General features: G+C 34.5%; 1 protein-coding gene and 1 non-coding gene across 4 annotated transcripts in view; both read left to right on the top strand.

The window, feature by feature from the left end:
- Nucleotides 1-21,593, top strand: part of MICU3 (Mitochondrial calcium uptake 3) — a 223,592-nt gene that overhangs the window by 109,659 nt on the left and 92,340 nt on the right. The gene's annotated exons all lie outside the window — the stretch shown is intronic.
- On the top strand, nucleotides 497-615 carry LOC149417344 (5S ribosomal RNA). The gene has a single exon (XR_016303377.1). It is a non-coding gene; the product is annotated as a 5S ribosomal RNA (ribosomal RNA).

Raw genomic sequence — 21,593 nt, 5'->3', positions numbered from 1 at the left:
GCCCATGTCATCTTTGGAGTTGCTGTGTGGAGGGTCTTTTTGAGAAGAGGATTGTTGTAGGAGGGAGATCGTTCCATACCCCAGCTTTTGAACTACTACTAGTCGTAGAAACGACTCTTTCTCATGTGACTAATTTAGACTGTGTTTAAAACATTGGGCTCGCTTTTGGTGTGTTTCCCGACTATGCACCGGTACCGAAGGGATTAATGACGCTAGTTCCTAGGAGTATCTTCCATTGAAATACCGGTAGAACAAGGACGGCGTTCCCACCTGACGCCCGTGCTCCAAAGATTACAATCCGTTGTTGAGATGAGGGAAACTAGCAAACGGACCGCCTGTTTCTTCTCAAAATCGAGTTTTTTTTTATTCTGCACAACAGTTACAACTGCCCGAATCTTGTTGAGTAATTGTTTTATTGATCAGGGGAATTATTTATAAATTTGTAGCGGAAGAAAGCGGGGAGTAGTAGATGTACGAGTAGAAAAGGAGAGTTGGCGCTAACGACCATACCATGTTGAACACACCGGTTCTCGTCCGATCACCGAAGTTAAGCAATATTTGGCGCGGTCAGTACTTGGATGGGTGACCGCTTGGGAACACCGCGTGACGTTGGCCCTCTTCATTTTATGCGCCCCTGAGGTGATATCTCACAAATGCTTTGATTATATAAATGTCTAGATTGAGCGTTCGAGCGACGAAACGCCAAAAAAAAATATCGGCCAACTGTTGGCTAATAAGCTCGTTCAGTCCGCTCAGTTGTGAAACTATCGCTGTGCGGTAAACACGTGTTGTGTGACATTTGAAAATGACGATTGGCGCTATAACAGTGTGCAGAAATTACAAAGGACGATTGAAAATAACTAAAAATGTTACCTATCATAGGTAAATTACCTTTTCAAAGCCATATAATAACCATTTAGTTAAAGAAACAATTCAGTTTTAATAGTGTAATTTAGTCTTGACAACGCCATATTTTGACGCATTGTTTACAGGGTTGCCTGTTCTTCAAATTAAAATACCCACATAAGGTAAACATTGCAAGGCGTAAATGACGCCGTTCTATTTATAAAGAACATTAACTTTAAATTCAGTAAATTTAAATGATTCATCTCTTTAAGAAATATAAGAATCGTGAATCATGAGTGCGTTTTTAATTTTAAAATAGGTTTTAATAATTACCCAAAGTACACTATATATAATAATATTATAATTGTGAAAGTTTGTCTTTGTGTTTAAGTGTTTGTAAATTCTTCGGGTTGACACTATATTTAAAAAAGTTATGAATTCTAAATTTGTTTATCTATTAAAATTACAAAAAAATGTGACAGGTTTGTTTGGTGAAGTATCAAGTAAACTTTTAATTTTATTCATGCATATTTTACAGAATACCTAATGATCCTATATATTTTTAGGTAGGTATAGATTTACCTGGTTGTGGGCCACCTTCTTTAATTGATGATGATAAAAATTTAAATTTAGACACAGCGATACCTGCCGGCCATTTGGCAGCGTCTAGGAATGTATCTTTCTTATTTTCCGTATTTCTTGTTTATTTGTTAAAAATAATCAAATAAAAATAAATCTCTTTTAACAATGATTTTCTTTTCATTATATTTATGTAGAAAACTATCTTACTTAAATGAATTCAAAATTAAACGAATTATAGGTCCCGCAAAATCGAAACATATTTTTTCCCAACTTTTTTGGGAAATACTAGGGAGCTGGTATCACTCAATACGCCTACAGTGACGTTAAGCGCTTACGTCAACGATATAGGTTGCGTATACTTGTGTGCGTGACACGCACACAAGTATTTCAAATCTGGCCTGTTCTTTCTGTTGGAATAACAGTGCGACACTCTATCTAGACATTTATATAATCAAAACACAAATGCGGCGCTTTACAAATTGTCCAATAAATAAAATTATCTGGTCAATAAAGACAACAGCTAAACCCATTTCAAGGAACATTTTGATTCCGAAAGTTGGTCTTTCAGGAGGTTTATAAATTTTTAGACACGTGGTACGAGGCAGTACTATATTTTTGGAACTATATTTTATTTTCTTGGGGAAGAAGATAATACTAATAAATCTAAACGAAACATAAAACAGAAGAAGACAAAAATTAAAAGGTAACAATCTCACCTGGGAATAGTACCCAGGATCTCTGTCTTACCGGGAAAACGCCTCAACCAAATCGATAACCATTGTTATCTTATTTCTTGATGTCATTTTTGTTGTTCTCAAATTTCAAATTACTCATTTAAAACTAATTTTTCCTTCATTTTTGGCTCCTATCTTTTTGAATGATTACAAAATTCTATTGAATTTATTTGTAACCTAGATAGTGTCTCGGATTAAATTCTCCGATTTTTTAAAATATGGAACACCCATTTTCTTTTTCTAAAAATCCTAATGAACATTCAGTTTTATTGGAATATTTTTTTACAACTTTAAGGTTATACCAATCAATGTAATGTATCATTGAAGAAGAAGATAATGCTACTAAATCTAAACGAAAACCTTAAAACCGTAAAAGTTATTAAAAATATAAGTACGATAAAATTGTGTATTTTATTTATTTTAATTTTAGGTGTAAGTAAACCTTATTACTTTTTTATTTGTTTTACTTGTCATCGCAGGGTGTTAAACCAGCATCTCTGGGTTCTGAGCCAACGAGCTTACCAATCTATTGCGATCATTATTTATTTGGTTTGTAATGATTTTTATCAACGCATTACTAAATAGCAGTAGATATTTCGAAAAATCAAAGATATAATTAATAATAACGTTTTTTCTTAATCTCACACACCAGCAAAAAAACGCAGCACGCCTTTTTAGGTAGGTCCGAAATTTGTGCATTTTACGCTTGACCCAATAATTTGTACCTGCAATAAATCACATCGTCAGCTCTACCTTTTTCTACATTTCGCATTCCATTTGGGATATATCGTTTCGATTAAGATCTATATCTCGCGTAAATTACAGTGTGCAATTTTCTAATTCGAACCGGATACTCCAATAACTTCGCGGCATACCTCTCAAAACACCGGGTCTCACACATGGAGATAAATCATCCCATCTCTCCACCGGTCGTCCTCCTGTTCCTCTCGCATAGGCTATCAATAAAAACATAAATCATAATACCTCATTTGTGGCGCATTATGGCCAAGTAGCGGACACCCAATTTCACCACATCTCCACCCTAATGTACGCGATTATCTGCCAGTACAAGGACGTAGTCAGAATAGAATTTTGTTCAAATGGTTTCAACAATGTGGTGTTTTTATATTCACAGTTTTTTTTATTCTAGAAAAAATTATAGTAATGATGGCGTTATAATTTTTATAATTTCTATAACGATTTAAAATGTGCCAGTTTTTGTTTGAGAATTTGGCATTGTTGACGACACACCGGCCAACGTCTGTTATAGCCGTCTTACCAGCCAGTGGGGTTTTCCACGTCTTAATGGCGTTGTAGCCAGTTGTAATCTTTTCGAAATGTGAGGTTTTTGATCATTTTTAAAATCAATAGTTTTCTATGAAGAAATTAAAAATTGCGCAATTTAGTATCTACGATGATCAGAATCATAAAAATAAACCAAGGACGGGTTGTTTTACAGAATTTGAACAATTCATCAAATTTTAAAGTTAATTTTCAAGTTCTATGAAGGTTCTATACAAGTTCTGTTATTTTTTTCGGTTTTGTGAAGCAACTGGCCAGTAATGATATAATAATAGAATATGAATAAAACCTTCAGAACTTGAAGAACAACGTTGAAATTTGATGAATTCTAGGAAACAACCCGTCCTTAGTACGAGTTCTTTCACATAATTTGAACAATTGAAAGTCCTATTCGAGTTCTGTTCAAGCACTATGAAACCAACGGCCCATGATTAAATAATAACATAACTTGAATAGAACTTCGCAGGATTTGAATTCAAGCTTTGAAATTTGACGAATTGTTCAAATTCAGTAAAAAACTCATTTTATGTATTTAAAAAAAATATTGGAATTTTGGTCAACGTGATCTTCTCAACACCTCAAAAAAAACTATAGAAAGACATTCCCAGATTACGAATAACCTGACAATATTTGAATTTCTCCTACTGCCAACATTATAAGCGGAAAATGTTGCTTGTGCACTAATTTTCTAGCTCTTGCAGGTTTTTTGTTTATAAGCTAACAAGCGGGTGGTGAAACACCCCCTATGTACACACAGAACCTCAATTAAACCATGAAATTCAACTTTTACGCTCCCATAAAATAATTGCGACATTTGTCATTTTTACGCCCTTGTCTTCAAAATTACAAGAGCTGTGCTTTGAGGCCACGCCATTTTATTGGGTGTCAAGATTTATAAGTGGTTTTTATCGTCTGGCAGGCAATTGAGACGGACTCTAAACGCTCCGAGACAAAATCTTCATCTTCGGCGAGGTGTTGCAAACTCGCCTCCCGAAAGCCGGCGTCGTAAATCAGAATTTGAATGGTGTATTTTCCCTTTCGCTGAATCGATCAGGGTCCATTGGTCCATTCGTCCATTCATCGGCCGGGTAGCCTCCGGGCTGAGACTTTTATCCCGGTGGATCGGCGGGAAGAAGGACTTGCTATAATATAATGGGACTGTCATCCCGGCTGGAGTGGAATTGGATTGAGTTTGCAGCGAAGGTGTGCGTATGCGCTGTTGTGATTCCTGGGACTTATTGTGAAACCCGAAATTGCTTTCTCAAATCGATCTACTTGGGTATGCGACAAAGCGGGGAAAAATCGCGTAAAGTTAATATTATTTACAAACTGCTCGTTCAGTGATTCAATTTTTTTTATTATGCCTTTCTTGGTATATTTGTACTTAATTGAGTTTTTATACAGACAAAACTATTTATTAATATTCATAAACCGTATGTACCTAAACGGATGGCTAATATAATACTGTTAAAAATGTGCTGCATGTCCATTTCCTAATAAAATATTAGTCATTCAGAATCTAGAACGCAGCGTTCACACAGGTGGCCTTGTCCGAATAAATATAATGGACGAGATGCAAAAATATTATTATGTTTAAGAACACGTGTTCCGATTTCCTCATAACATATTTGTGCTTTACTGATTGTTTTTTATGAAATTTTTCTATTCATTCGTTATAGGCCTCCAGTCCCGCTTTTAACAGGAATACGAATAATTTGTACAGGTTTTTAATCAATTAATAATATTTCATATCGGTAAGTTTTCTCCGTGTACGGGCGCAAACAAATAATTTATCTTAATATTTTGAGGCATAATTTGCAACCGTATTTTTTCCTAAAATAATTAAATTAACGCCATCTATGAATGATTATTTTATGAATAATTTTCATTTGACCCTTTTAACGTCACCTAGCGGCGGTTTAGTTATTAAACTATCTCGTTAGCTATAAATAAAGGTGTATACACCTAGCGGATAAAACTTCAACCTCTGCCGATAATAAATTACACATTCAACTATCATTTGTACAGGAGAAGGACGGCGGTTATACTGTGCAGGTAGTTCTGTGGTTAGAGTAGTTTACCGGAAAGCAGAAGGTCCCGGCGCGCGGCGTTCAAATGTTTGTATTATTATAATTCATATTATGGGTAATTTGCTGATTATTAACAATTGTTGTGTTTCATTTTCTTATAGTTCCTGCAAACATTTTTAATCGGAATGGAAACCAAATATTTCCTTGCTCATTTACAGCAGTTAAAGGCGTTAATTTCTCTTTAAGTTTAATGTCGATTTGTAAAAAATCAGATGCCTACCTTTAAGTATCATTACGTAATTAAATACCTTCAAATGCCCACTTCAAGAATGTTGAAGCACCGTTTGATCTCGCTTCTCATTTCAGTCTTTTGCATTTTAAATTCTTCACGGCGAATCCCAGTAGTCGTAAATTTACGGCCATGTCGTAAAACACCCCACATTTACATTTTCATTCGTATCGTAATTAATTCGTGTCATTGCATTGCAATATACAAATTAAATTTTTATTTTTTTATTGTCAAATAAAAGGCCCGCGCCCCACGAGTGTCTGGAGATTTATTTATTCAACGGGATGAATTTTTTGCTTCGTCGATTAAATCTACCTTCTGACTATTTAACGGGGCATAAAATGTGATAATTTTGGTTCTTGCTGGTTTTTTCTTTTGGTGTGTAATCGTCCACCGCAAACACTATACAAAGTGGACGCCAATTAGCGTTTTAATTACGAACACCCTCCGAGGAACTCGTTTTCGCATAACTCATTCGTCCTGCTGCCTTTCTGCAGTTTAATATTGTGTCTTGTGCACCAACAAAATAATGGTTAACCTTTCTCCATCATTTATCCGCACTTATTTTTTTACACTCTGTACAGCGATATCTGCTGTTTTCATCTCGAGTGGATCCTGGAATCATATTCCGGTAGCCTGTCGGCCCGGTTAAATTCTGCAATCATTTCTGGGTGTGTTCTGAATACTGATCGCGACTGGACAGGTGTGTGTATTTATGAAGGGGTATTTATGAAAGCTTCTGCTCTAAGTCCAAATTTCTTGAGACGTTACTCTCCTTCATTGCTGGTGCATACTGACTTTATTATCGGCCGTACAGTCGCACCGCGCTTCCTTATTGTTTGAAAGCTTTTGTAATTGCAATAAGAAAACGATCGAAAAACTTGCAACGCAATAATTGAAATTTGAAAGGATAATATTGGTCGATCAATATATTTCAACTACTGGACATTGCGGATTGCGGGCGGAGGACGTAGAGTTAAAAATGCACACGCGTTGCTGTCATTATTCATGATCGCAACTCTCCCAAATCGCTTAGTTTTTTTTGCGGCGGTGCACCCGAGATATTCCCCGACAAATCGCTCCAACTCGACCCGCAATAAAATTTGACATTTATTTAATGGAGGACATGAATTCGGTCAGCGCTTTTGCAACAATGTATATGTATGATCGTTTTTTAAATATGATTTTATTCAGTTACCGTTATTGATGTTTTGCCCGGCATTCACCGAATGTTGTACTTGATTTATGATTTATTGTTTCAACGACGTAATTTTTAAATGATTTTTATTTACTTTGGCTTTCTGCACGTAGGCACGCCAATACTTTGTGTATCTCTTAGACTTTTTTCTGTAATCATTGATTTCGCAATTTGAAAGCGATTCTTCTGCAAATGCTTTCTACATTCCAGACTTTGTTTTCCTTCAAATTTACGCTGTAAGAATTTTAGTATTTTTACATGACACGTCTCACTATATTATGGCATGATCATTGCATTTTCCTATATATAGTCGTAATTACTAAACGCAATGATCCGACTTCCCCACTTCTCGAATTTTAAATATATGCTGTGCACTTCGGATACCTATTTGTTGAATTAACAATCTTATACGATTTTCAACTGAAATAATATTATATTATCCCCTTTACTATGCGAACATATGTACGAACTATGCGAGCATCTTTTGCTTTTTGGTAATGTGTAATTTATCCCACACAATGACACAGTTGACACAGTTATATTACGGCGTGTATTTTATTTTTTTATGTGAATACCGCAAAAAAGTCTAAACCGTTTGGAGCCAATGAGACTATGGCATCCCAATTAGGGTATGTTGTGAGACTATGAGTAGTGGGGTGTCGAAGGAGATAGGGTGAAGTAAGTTGAGGAAGTACCTGGCTACTTAGATCTGGTCATCAAACACGGCTTAAGCCATTTCAACAAACGTTTTAATTCTGAATTGTGGACTCAGGTACACCTGGGCGATACTAAGAGTATTTTCCACTCTGGAACGTCCCGAAATTATACTAGGTACTTATTATTTTAAATGAATAAATTGTGAAATAACACAAATTATTCAAGTTTAATTTGCTTGCGCTCGCCGGGATTTGAACTCGTGACTTCCGGATTACGGAGGCCTTCAATGTAACATCATTGAGAAGATTTTCGAAAAAATATTATTTATATGTACTTACTCTTCGTTTTAAGTAAGGATCAAATAAATTTCCTAAAAAATGCTAAATATATAATTATTTCAATTGATACTAAAAAAAAGTTATCCTATATCTACCGTATTATGACACAACATTTCAATGGTGAGCACTTACTTAGTACAATCAGTTATCCTCCTCTGTCAGGTAAAGGTCACCCGCTTTAGATATGTCTAAAGAGGGTGCCAGACAATTGTAGGATGAGATACACATGTAGTGCGTGGGAGAAATGAATCCAGGACAAGCTCAGCATCTTACTTATGGACGATTTACACGAAACTTTTTTATACCGATCCCCTGAGTAAACTATTGTGACCGGATAAATCATCAAAATGATAATTCATCACATCTTTAAAAAGTTATATAAAGTCATGGAAAGTGATGAAACATAAACTTTATTAACTGGGTTAAGTAGGTTAGGTTAGGTTAAAAAAAATCGTCATTTTTAATGACTTTATATCACTTTTTAAAGGTGTGTTGAATAGTCACTGTGTTGAGTTAGCATGGAACCTTAAACTATATATCGGGTCCCGTATAAAGGCCAAGTGTTGGCTTTACACGAGCGTCATTTTTATTCTTACGATTTCATACATACCATCAGTAAAGAAATAGTATTTAAGAACGTTATTAAATCGCCAAAAAAGGTAACAACGTGAACATGCACATAGATCACATGAAAACATCTGTCATTTGCCTTTATAATACCTTACAGTAATACACGTTCTTCTTCTTCTTCTTCTTCAATGGCGCTACAGCCCATTTCGAGCCTTGGCCTCCTTTAACATGAGCCTCCACCGCCCTCTGTCCTCGGCCGTCGTCTTCCAATCTGCAACATGGAGTAGTCCTCTGGCATCTTTCCTGACATCGTCCTCCCATCTCAGCCTAGGTCTGCCCGCCTTTCGTTTGCCTCCCGGGTGTCCTGTTAGAACCTTCTTTGGTACACGTGTGCTTGGCATTCGGTGCACATGTCCGGCCCATCTTAGTCTTTGGAGCCGTAAATGAGTAGAGAGTCTGGGAGCTTGGTAGATGTCATATAGCTCCTTATTGTGGCGGATTACACGTTCACAATACACGTTCACTCTCAGTAATAAACACGCAACATGAAACAAACATGCAACATTTCCACATAACATAGTAAAACAATGAGGAACGACAGATATCAAACAATGTCCGTCATATTAAACTACGAAAATCGGTACCAAAATATAACACGTCTTTTTTTACACCCCGAATTCGTACAAATGGACGACCCATATGGAAACTGGTCGGAAAAAAGCATCGTGTAAAACGCCCATTACTCTTCTATTACTTGTCGGCTTACATTCCTCGATAGTGTAATGGGAGACGAAACGTAGTACGTCTGAGCATATCTTATTTATGACGTACGGACATTGGTGTTCTTTGATTGGTTAAGAAGAGTCCAATCCCGATGATAAGCTTTTGAAAATGAACATGGTATAATTGAAAGCTCTTCGATCAAGACCTTTCCCGAGCTTATTTCTTAATTTCAGAAAAAATGATACAAAATATATATATGCTATATCTTCTTTATAATTTGTAGTTATGGTATGTGTGTAGTTATAAGCTTTTTCTTTATAACCTTTTGGTTGTAACCTAACTACGTATTATAATGTGTTTGTTTTTAAAACTAGGTAATGTTATTGTCCTGTAAATTTTCCTATAAAATATAGTAACGTTGGTGTTTTTTTGATTGGTTTAGAAAAATTATAAGTCGAGAAGTTTTTTTTTTAAGAAAGGCAAACATTCTCTGGTTACGAATAACCTTACAATATTTTAAATTCTCCTACTACGGCCACAGTAAGAAAAAAATGTTGCTTTTGTCGTGATGGAGGACTTAGCCAGACGAATTGAACTCACGACGCCCGGGTGGGACACAAACGTAATGCCAACTCAGCCACTGACGTAAATTGAAAGCACTCAATTGATAGCTCGAGAAATCAATTCATAATTTTAGAACGAAATTAATTAATTCGAGGCTTTATTTTACTAGTGTGTATTTTTAACTAGGTATGTTTTTATTTGTGCTTGACTGTGGCTGGATTAGCCACAAGAACGATAATACACTTTGCCATTTTGAACACTCTTAATTTTGTACCTTCCTATGTTTTTCGTATAAATAACATTTCTGACTTATTTTTTTTATTCATATCGAGAAAAAATGTATAGATACTCTATAGTGGATTTCACCAACTACCTGTCAACGTTTTTTGGCGTCCTGAAAAACGGCTTAGAGTGTTTTATTGTTTGTAATTATTACACCTGTAAACTGCACATATACTTTACTACAGAATCTACTTTTTGGGTCATATTTGCATTTATCAATATGTCAAAATACAAATTAGAAAGTGCAAAACACCGCCACTAAAGTATAAATTCAATTTGCCACCATTAAAAGGAATATCAAAGTAAACACTAGCTACCCTAACGTCTCTAGCGGTCAGAGTTGTTGATATTGCCAATATTTTACTGGAGTTGGACGCAGTGGCGACTCGTGACTTTTGGGTGTACTAGATCGCTAAAATGGCAACAAAATGGCATTATTGATGTTGTTGTAGTTTGGACGTATTATTAATATTATAGGACCTGACAAGTGTCCCAACTGGTCCCAACCATCTGGAGCTAGTGAGACTATGGCATCCCCAATTGGGTATGTTGTGTGGCTGAAGCAGTAAGCAGAGAAAGTTGGGGAAGTACATGGCTATTGGCATCTGATCACTAAACACGGAAAAAGCCATTTCAAGTAACGTTTTAATTCTGAATGGTGGTCTTACACCAAGGCGATACTTAGAGTATTTTCCATTCTACTCTTCCTTTGAAATGCAATATTCTATAATAATCCGTTATCCTTATTCTGTATCCGTTATCGGATCTCCATCACTTCTTCCTTGTAATTGTGATTGTACGAAGGGGCGTATTAGTGCCCCCAGGGTCTGCGCCCTTTCAGGAGCGCCCCCGCCCCCGGGGCCCCGGCCCCCTTTGTGGGAGCCGACAACCTGATTTGTAAGGATTCAAACGAACTACCGGTAAAACGTGATCAGTTGCATAGGGTGTTATTTATTATTCTTTCATAATATGTTTTAAAACTTTAGGGTTTGTTAGCGCATGTACATACGGAATATGAATAAATAGTTTTGTACGTTTAAAAATCAATCCTTTCAAGAAAGGATAATAGATACAACATTGAATCTGTGATTTAATCCAATATTGTAAATGGGATTCAATCCAATATTGTATCTGTGATTCAATCCAATATTGTATTTGTATTTCTTTCTTAAAAAACAATTCATCTTATCATTTTAAAGCATAACTTGCAAAATGTGTTTTTTCCTAAAATAAATAATTCAATTAGCGCCATCTATGAACGCATGTTGCGTTTAACCAATGCATTTATTTTCAGTAATGATAATATATGCAATAATATATTTCCTGCTTTGAATACTTACATTTTTGTTAAAATGGCTACACCATTTTTTTTTTAAATAAATGAAATATTTTAAATAAAAATTTGTGAAATAACACAAATTAATCTATTGATATTTATCCACGCCGACCGAAGGCCGTTAAAATGGAATGTATTGAACAAAACTACCTCATTTTTCTTTTTGTTTTGAGATTTTAATTATATTTTAAAGCTTCACAACTATATATGTATTAGACAGACAATACTAGTTGTGTTCACCTGAAATTCAATTTTAAAAACACTTATTTTGTACTTGATGAAATTACATTGATTAAACACATGTTTAAATCACCCTATACTTTCATTAGTAAATTAATATTTACGTACGTCGATAATTCAAGTGGATCCTACTTGATATGTTTATGAAGTTGTAACTAAACATTAAACACCCCCGTACGTAAATTATAATAATTACCTTCTAACGAAGGCTTCCACGAGAGAATTACTTACATTTTATTTATTGTTCCTAACCCACCTAGGTAAATTGCAGATTGTATTATTCTTCCTTGTCAATGTACAACAAATAAATTATTTGATATTTTACAACCACTATACGGAGAAAATGAGTATTAAAAACCACAAACCCCCACACAGCATCCCAAAAGATGACGTAGGCCCTGAAAGAAATTATCTTCCTCAAGGCCTTCTGCAGGAATTAATGTAAAATAGGATGGTTGTTTCACAGAACTTGAACAATTCTTCAAATTTGAAAGTTAGGACGGGTTGTTTTGGAGAATTTCAACAATTCATCAAATTTCATAGCTAATTTTCATGGACTGTGAATGTTCTATTAAAATTCTATTATTATTTCAGTTCTGTGAAGCAACTGTTCCATGTTGATATAAAAACAGAACTTAAATAGGAATTTCACAGAACATGAAAATTAACTTTGAAATTTGATCAATTGTTCAAATTTTCTTAAAGAATCCGTCCTTAATATTCAAGTTTTTTGAAACAATTTACCCATTATGGAATAATAACTTGTTAAGAAATTGAATATTAACTTTAAAATTTGATGAATTTTTCAAGTTTTGTGAAATCTCACTGAACGAATTGTTCCTAGAAATGGTTTTCAATTCAGTTTTATTCCATGACGAATTGTTTCAATTTGGTATTGGCGATATTTGAGTAACGCGTCTTTACCGATTCGGAAGAAAACTGATCCCAATCCCTTCCCAAAATTACTGAAGATATTTCTACTCCAGGTCCGGACGGAGCCAAGAATTTCGATATTTGAAAATGTTTGATCAATTTTATCCAAAGACATACGGACACGCCCAGAATGGACTCTTCAATCACGATTTCAAATTCGTATCTCGATTCTGTCACATCCCCTTTTTCGAGTGGTTGGTGAATACATTTGATTCAATATTATTTATTTAAATAATAACAACAAAATGCTGTGTGACCATAAAGCTCAATGAATCATTATTAAATAGTATCACGTGCTGCTTTAATTATGACGATCTCCATAATAATAAATTATTTGCAGGTAACTCACTGCTGCACAGGTGTTACGAGTAACGGCCAACTCACTAATTGAATACTAATCAGTGGTTGTAAAAACTACTTTACAGCTATGGTCCATGAACGAGTAAAGATTAATTACCCCTGATATTTGATCACTCATATCATTAATTTAAAATGTATTTTTGGTAAATTTGAAGTTTGTAATATTTATTCTTGTAGAATATTAAATGTTAAACCTAATATAATTAATAATAATAATAATAATAATAATTGAATAATTTGTAGAGCGCCGTTTTTGTGAAAAATCACCTCAAGGGCGCTGTACAATTTATTTCCTAGGATCTACATTTGTTATTTAGACCAACTGTGCCAGCACGAGGTTCGTCATCCGTTCAGGCATGTGTCTGCCGCCAATATAGCGCTGACATGTGTCTGCTGCCAATAAAGAGCGCCGACACAACATCCTCACATAGACAACAAACCTTGGCAGCACCGCTGTGACGCTCGACAAAGACAGAAGATGGAGACTCTGCTGCAAGAGTCCTAGGTAGCGAAGGAACTGTACCAGCTGCTGCAGGGAGAGAGGCTACCCCGTCCACCAACTGTGCCAGCACGAGGCTCGTCATCCGTTCAGGCATGTGTCCGCCGCTAATATAGCGCTGACATGTGTCTGCTGCCAATAAAGAGCGCCGACACAACATCCTCACATAGATAACAGACCTTGGCAGCACCGCTGTGCAAAATCACCTCATCCTAGTCTACCTTAGTCTCTCCAGTCACCTCCCAGCCTTTCATGCCACCTAGTGCATCCTCTCGACCCTTTCAGACTCCTTCCTGGCTCCAATACCTAAATAAAATCCAAAAAAAAAAAAAAATTCTTTCTATTGTCGTGATCCGACGATTTCACACCTCTGTCTCAGACCCTTAGGGCTCGCTTATCGCATAAACCTAATATATTATTTTTAATCGTAAACTTTCATTCAAATGTGTAAATTAGAGCTTATTTTGAATGGATTTCTTTAATCTCTGTCATATTTTAAATCAGTCATTTAATTTTGGTGATTGATATTATTATTTTTTTTTAATTTTTAAGGTATTTGCCAGCAAAGTGTGTTTTTCCGTCCTCCACAAGTGATGGTTATTATGGTGGTGTTCATTACTAAATATTATTTTTTTTCAAATGAAAACCGATGGTTATTTTCCTCCAGAAGCTTGAAATCACTTGGTACCAAAATTTGTCTCAAACCGTTTTGCTGAATTTTCCCTAAATTTCACATTCTCCTTGCAACATTCACTTTTCTCAATTGAGTGTACGGTGTTAGCTTTGCTGTAAGCTCATTCAATTACGTGGCCGCATTGGGAGCTTCGCATTTGTGGGTAAAAGCTCTCAGAGTTGTATTGCGCCGAAAGCTCGCTATGTTCTAATCTCGCGTTAAATGCTTTATTCACACGTTTATTCTCCGTACATGCGGAGTTAGTTTAAATTCTGTATTTGTTTGCGAGTTCCATGACCTTTCTATATTTGTTCGAAGATTCTAGTATTTTCTTGTTACAATTTGTGGTGGTTTGTTCAAAGTGTTTCCATGTATACTTAATTTAAATAATATTATGTTAAATGGTATTTTGAATAATAGAGTAGTATTCTTATTACAACATCGTTATGCTCCAGCTGATATATCACTAGTTTACTAGCCAATAAATCACATTAAAATATTATTTTGTCGAACTGTATTATTTTTATTTCGTACAATAATAATTAAAAAGCTGTATTAGTCAATGTAAAAAAATCTTCCATTTAATTTTATGACATTGTGAACCAAAAAAAAAGAGAAATCCCACAGCGCCTTTGAGGCAATTTTTCACAAAAACGGCGCTATACAAATCATTCAATTATTATTATAGGGATAGTATAAATGGAAAGTTGCGAGGCGGGAAATGGAGATAGAAAGTGGCTCTCAAATATTAGACGAACATTTTGGCAAAGCGGTAAAAGCTCCGGAATAAACTCGTTATTATAATTATATTCAATTTTCCAAGAAGCTGGGAGTTCAAATTCAGCGTGTAAGTGCTAATAATATGAGTTTTGTAAGTATCCAGATTTCACATATAAATTCGAATTTGATTTTTTGGGCAATGGTGATCCTTTATGTAGCAATCAAAAAAGCTGACCCATATTGACATTAGGCAAAGAGTTTTTAATGATCTATTAATCAGTTCTTCAATAAGAACAAAATTAACTCCGTTTTAACTGGCTATCAATCAATTTATTATATACCTATTTTCTCTTTGTATTTATAACGTTGAAGGGGTTAGCACATCACACGTCGTAACACAAGTAGTTTGATATCTCCGTTCAAAGCCCTTTCAGCCCATTTACTTGCGGGTACAATGGCGCTTGAAAAGCTTTGGTTGTTCATAGGTTTCTTGATGAAAGGCTGACGTCATAGACGCTACCGGTTTATCACACCTCGCACATTGATTGAAGTACCTACCTTAAGTAGCAGATTGAAGTAACTACGTCATTCACTGCTAGTATAGTTATTTCTCGAAGCTTTTATTTTGTATGTTCACTGTGGTATTTCGTTTGGAAACAGATACCTTGATCTTTATTCAATAATAATTTTAAACGTTCACGAATTGTTTAATTTGCATAATTACGAACCTGGATATATGTTGATCAAAAAACGTTAGACCGGCGACCTAAGTTTTTTTTTCATGAATTAACACCTACGAAGAGCTGAAATCGTAAAATTTTTAAAAGCGTTTGTTTTTTTGCCAGTTTACCGGTGAAGCTGTTTTTTTTAAATTATACAATAAAGCTCTCTGTGGCTTGACTCTTTACTTTAAATCGTTTTTAATCACTTTATTATGATAAATTTGAACTTTTTTGTACTAATTTGTTATAAAAACTGTACAGGGAAGAAAGTGGGATGTTCAAATTAAATTCATATCCCATAAGTATATAATACTTACCACTTTCATTATCGAATAACCTCTGTTAACTTTCTTTAATACACAATCGAAAGGGTTTTTACGAGTGTGAACGGCCTCTTGCCTTACATTATCGCCCCGAGTTATTCGACCTCGTACATTCACTACGTACGCCCATTGCCCAGTACCCATCTCCGCGGCACATCGGCCCGGGGTGGTGACTCCTGCGCGGTACCTGCTCATTGTTTGATCGAGGGTGTATCGGGGTAGATACACCGAATCGATATACAAGCCGAATTACTTCATCTGACCGCTGCGGACAATCTTCCCGATAGGGATCCGACGTTTTGGCGGAGGTTCGAACCCCCGAGCGCAAGCTTTTTATTTTTATAAGGTTCTGCTAAATCGATAATGCAGTAATGCAATCTTAACTTTAAAGAAGAAATCTGTTTTTTGAAGCAGCGAAATTCTCGAGTAATGAGTTGCACGTATTTTTCTGAACCTATTTTAAATTTAATAGTTAATGCAACTGTATAAACTCACAAGTATTTTTTTTTTTGAAAAGGTTTGCATGATACCATCTTGTTTGTTGCACATTTTTCACTTGTTTCCTAAAAAATATTCAAAGAAAGACCCTTGAAATTTCGGACAATGTTGGGTAATAACTTATTATATTTGTGAATTTAAGTTAAAACTGTAAGTAGGTAGATACTACGTATAAGTTATATTAGGTAGTATGCTATCAAATATAACTTATTACGTATTACTTAAATATATATACTCCTATATTTAAGGTATCCGGGGGTAACCTGGAGGGAGGTGATATTACAGACGTAAAAAAGTATATTACTTTTTCAGAATTTTCGTTGTTTTTCGCATATAAAAATATTTTTCCCTACAAATATTTCAACTTTTTTTCCAGAAAACTACTTCACTTTTGCAATAAATAGGATAGGAATAATTTAACACACGCCAACCACTGGTTCTAATATCTGCTTATTCCTGCACTAAAATTACATTGTTGCTATTTTTCAATTAAAAATTGTCTAGTTTTAATGAACAACGTGTTCAATAAATTACTTTATTAATCGTTAATTTTTTTAGAAATATTCAATTTTTTTTATTTTTTTTAGCCGTTGGACGTTAAATTTTTCATGGTCATACTGATACTTATTTTAAGTATTATATTATCTGAATTGAGATGACAGAATTATGTTCTAATTTTAATAGTTTGTTATTGTCTAGCGAAGTTAAGTTTGACGACCATTAATCAAACGAATAGATAAATATAAGGTTTTGGTCAGATCTGCTACAGGGAGGTACTACGGCGCCATTTTTTTTAAATACAAGCTTTATATGGCCGACTGTTTGAGTGTTTAATTATGGAGTTTCAGCATTCTGCATTGTTGCGTTAATTTTACGACTCTGCTTAAATTACTTACGTTATCCTAGTCTGGACTATATGGCATCATTCGGCGTTACGTCATGCCGCATTTTCTAACTATTTAATAGGGTGATTGCCCTTAAGTTTTGATCACGTCTATAATTACAGTCTGATATGATCAAACATTTAAATTAACAAATGAATCATCAAGAATAGTTCGGTTGCCTTTGAAAAAAATGGTTCTCTCTGGAGTTTTATTTTTATTGGAATGATAGTAAAAAATGTTGGCACAATGATTTGGATTCCTCTAAGAAATTCAAAACTTCGCTTGTCTTATGCTTCGCTTTGCTTGTATATGTATGATGACTGTGTACTGTGCAGATAAAATGTAGGTAATGGAGTTTTTCGTTTGTGCTCTTGCCACTCGGAGAACCGTTGTGTCCTTTAATTCTGTTATTCATTTACGAGATGGCCATGCCCTTACATTTAAAATCACAATTATCTTAGTATCTTTTTTCAAACGTTTTAAGTAAGTGTAATCCTAATTGATTCACGAAAGTTATTTTCATACGTTAAAAGCACGACAGTGACTTTGAAAGCTCAAATTTGTGGAAAGAACAATAAAATTTCAGTCAAATGGTCAGATATGATTTGAGATTTTCACGACCGAAAGTATCAACGTGATTTATTTTTGTGTTAGCTGGATATTAAAAGAAAATAACATTCCATTTCCCTGTAAATATATTAAAGTATTGAAATTCGGATCTAATCTCTCACTCTTACATTGCCAACTCAGTTTTGCTAACCAGTACACATACACCAAAGAGGTAATTTTTGTAGAATTTGCCAATCATCGTAATTATATCCGATGGCACTTGATTTACTTTCTTTTCTTGAATGAATTTTTTTCAATCGTCGCTAATTGACATTCTACTGCCATGAATTGATATAAATTATTGAATTTGCAATCAATGCTTTTTTTGCAGGCGATAATAAAGCACTTTCATTTAACTGTTTGAAGTTTCTTACAAAGCTTTATCTCTAATCAATTCAAGCGACCTGTGCTTCATTGATCCGTTCCGACGACCTTATTTACTTGTGGTTCGAGCGGGTGGGTAATAAATACGTGGTGCAAACGGTTTGTAGTTCGTATTACCCTATTTATTTAAGTTCGGCAACACGAATTTGAATCCGACAGTAAACATTTAAAGCGTTTGAGATACTTATGCTTTGATAGCGTGGGGGCTATGAACCCGCTAATATTTTTACTGCTTTAGTTTTAACTTTAATTGAGTGTTGAAGGTATGTTACTTAATAACTTCGTTAGTTGAATTGCGCTGTTTCCATACCACTAAACTTTACAAGTATGTAAAGAGGATATTTTAAGTAAAATCGCACTATGCAGGTGAAATCAAATCTCAGACAAAAATACATGTTACCAATTTCTATGTTTAAAAAATCTTTAGATCAAGTCAACAGAACTACATACACCTAGGAACAAAATTCTTTAATAAATTTAATATTCCTTAAAAATAGTTTTCAATAATTCAAGACAATTAAAATGAAAAAATTAAATTATAATTTTTATTATACTTAAACTAAAACTAAAAAAATCTTCCTAATAACTAAATAAATTACACCCTTCGCCTAGACTCACAAGCATTTGCTTTTTATGGGGGTTCATCTTTAAATAAAAAATAATTATGAAAATTAAATGTTTCGTATAATATTATACAAATTTTGGCTTAAACTTTTTAATGTAGTTGGTTACTTTTTTTATAGTTACCTTCGAATTACCTACGGAACGTTTTTAAATTGATTTATGAAAAAGTGTGTCATTTTCCTAATTTTTCCTACCTTTCCTTCCCCCATATTTCCGCTTCACAATATTCTCAATTTTAGGGGTGGCACAGTCCCACTAGCTCCGCTCAGTAGGTTTCTTGCGTGGTGTACGCTTGAATGCTCGAATAAACAATTTGTTTTTAATCAGTCAGATTTTCAGATTGTCAGGTAATCTTAATTGTTATATTTCTCGAGTACGTATTTTAATTTCCAGATTTCCACGATAAAATGCAAAACCATAAATCATTTTTTTATACCTCTACCTTCTAAAAATATGCATATTGTTATACCTAGCTTTTATTACAACATTAACTTAAGCCCCCGAATTTCTAACGATTTATAACTTATTTCTCTAGACCGCCTTTAAATTCCAAAAAAAAATTGTTTTTATTGATAGTATTTATACACTTTTAGAACCGAAACTGTAATTATATGAAATTCCCTCGATATAAAAAAAACGCAAAGTATTTTCCCGAAAATTATTAAAAGCACATTTTTTTCTTTTATTTGACATGTTATAGTATGAAAAAAATAATTTTATCTTTACATGCAACTTAGGCTTTTGCCGAGAAATTTTTGCTCTATTTTAAACAGTTCAGCTCCCTTGAAGCGATTTCTCACGAAAACGGCGCTATATAAATTAGACAAATATTATTATTATAAATATTATTCATGTTTTATTAAATATTTTCACAATTTTGACTTAAGGTGATGCCATACGTAGTAATGCAAAATCATGTGTTTTTTGTTTGAAAATTTGGTCGCCTAGAAAATTTTCAGATGCTTTAATTAAATACTGCGAGTAGAATACATCAATATATATATTATGTAGAATACATCAATATATACACATATTAGGCCTTTGAAATAATCGAGTATTTTTTAGATAAGTCTTTTTAAAAGCCCAGAAAAAATTAATGTAAAGGCCTATGAAAATGCAAGTTCAAATCTCCTACTTACGAACCCATTTTCGGTTATGATTTTATTGTATAATGTGGCAAATTAAGTTATTTATAAAATGATCGAAAAAAATTCAATATTTATGCCTGAACATCCACAAAATAAAATAAAAGGCACTTTTTGGCCATGTTTTTTTCTTGCATAAATCAAAACAGGCGGATGGTGTTAAGCGGGAATTTAAACCTTATCGCCATCTACGTAAGGGTTGTTATTGATAGCGGCTCAATTTAAAATATTACACGACGTAGTGCATCGGCTTAATTATTACTGTTTTTTTGTATTAGCACGCCCCCTCTAACATTGATATTTACATAACTCCCATTAAACCTCTTCTTCTGCCTCTTGAACGCTTACTACAGAGCATTAAATAGAAATATTTCACACTAGTTCTAGCTTGGATTGCTTTAAGGGTATGTTTAAATGTTAAACCAGCCATTGATTAAGTGGCTAAATAAAATCGACTTATTAAACATCCTTCATCCCACTACTACCGCTGACGAGGTTGTGCTCCGTTGAACTCGAATTATGTATCATAGAATCCACAGTCCAAACTCCGTCGCCCTCTGTTGAACTCGATGGCTTTTCCTCCATCCAAATGATCGTCAGCCGTTCACCAACCCAATGATTTCTATTAATCAGCATATTAGTTAAAATTGGCTTCTTGAGTTCCATGAATTCGAAACAGCTCTTCATAAATGTAGCAATACTGCATACGTACCGATACTCATTTATTGATCACCTTATATTTAAATTAATAAGGCAATAATGGAATTACACGAAATTCAAGGAATTACACGAAATTCAAGGAATTGACAGATAAATAAATGTTTGGTACTGTTGTTTCATGCTTTTACTGAACAAAAACCTATAGTTAAGAAGACGCCGAAAGAAGTGACAGGTTATATAGTTGTTGTCTATTTAATCAGTTAGTGGTAAGAAAATTCTTTTCATTAAATCAGCCGATTGCTGTTACTAGCGCCATCGTGCGGTCAAAGATCAGTGTTAAACTTTCATCCCTTTATTTTATAAATACATTGTCTACCCCTGTATTCATTACGTAGGCTTCCCTTAGTTCTACACTGAGCCGAAGGCTCTGCATAACCCGACCCCGCCTACATAATTTTGCACCCATACTTATAATGGCCAATGAACCTATTAGCGAAAAAAGAACTCCGAATGACAAAACGCGTAAGTGGGAGTTGAATTCGAGCACGACAGCTGATAAATGCACGCACGCCGGGTACACGCAAAGCCTCTCGGGCCCTTGGCAAATACTAAACATGCACGTACCCTTGTCAATCACTAGAATTTGTTCAAAATATGTCAGACATGGGTTTAAAGTTTAAAACGAACCTTTTATTATTGAAATTGTGTAGTTTCAACAAGGCCTACCTCGTATCTGGGGTCAAATTATGTATGACCGACTAACGAGACTAACGAATGAAAGGTATCCATAACTAATACCTCACTAAATGATCTAAATACTTATGTAGGAATAGAGTTTTATGAATAATAACGGTAAGTTAATATATCT

This window comes from Hesperophylax consimilis, chromosome 15, assembly GCF_061612785.1.
Source record: "Hesperophylax consimilis isolate HC1 chromosome 15, BYU_Hcon_1.0, whole genome shotgun sequence".
Taxonomy (NCBI): domain Eukaryota; kingdom Metazoa; phylum Arthropoda; class Insecta; order Trichoptera; family Limnephilidae; genus Hesperophylax; species Hesperophylax consimilis.
Note: the sequence above shows the minus strand (reverse complement) of the source record. Positions and strands in the feature narration are given on the sequence as shown.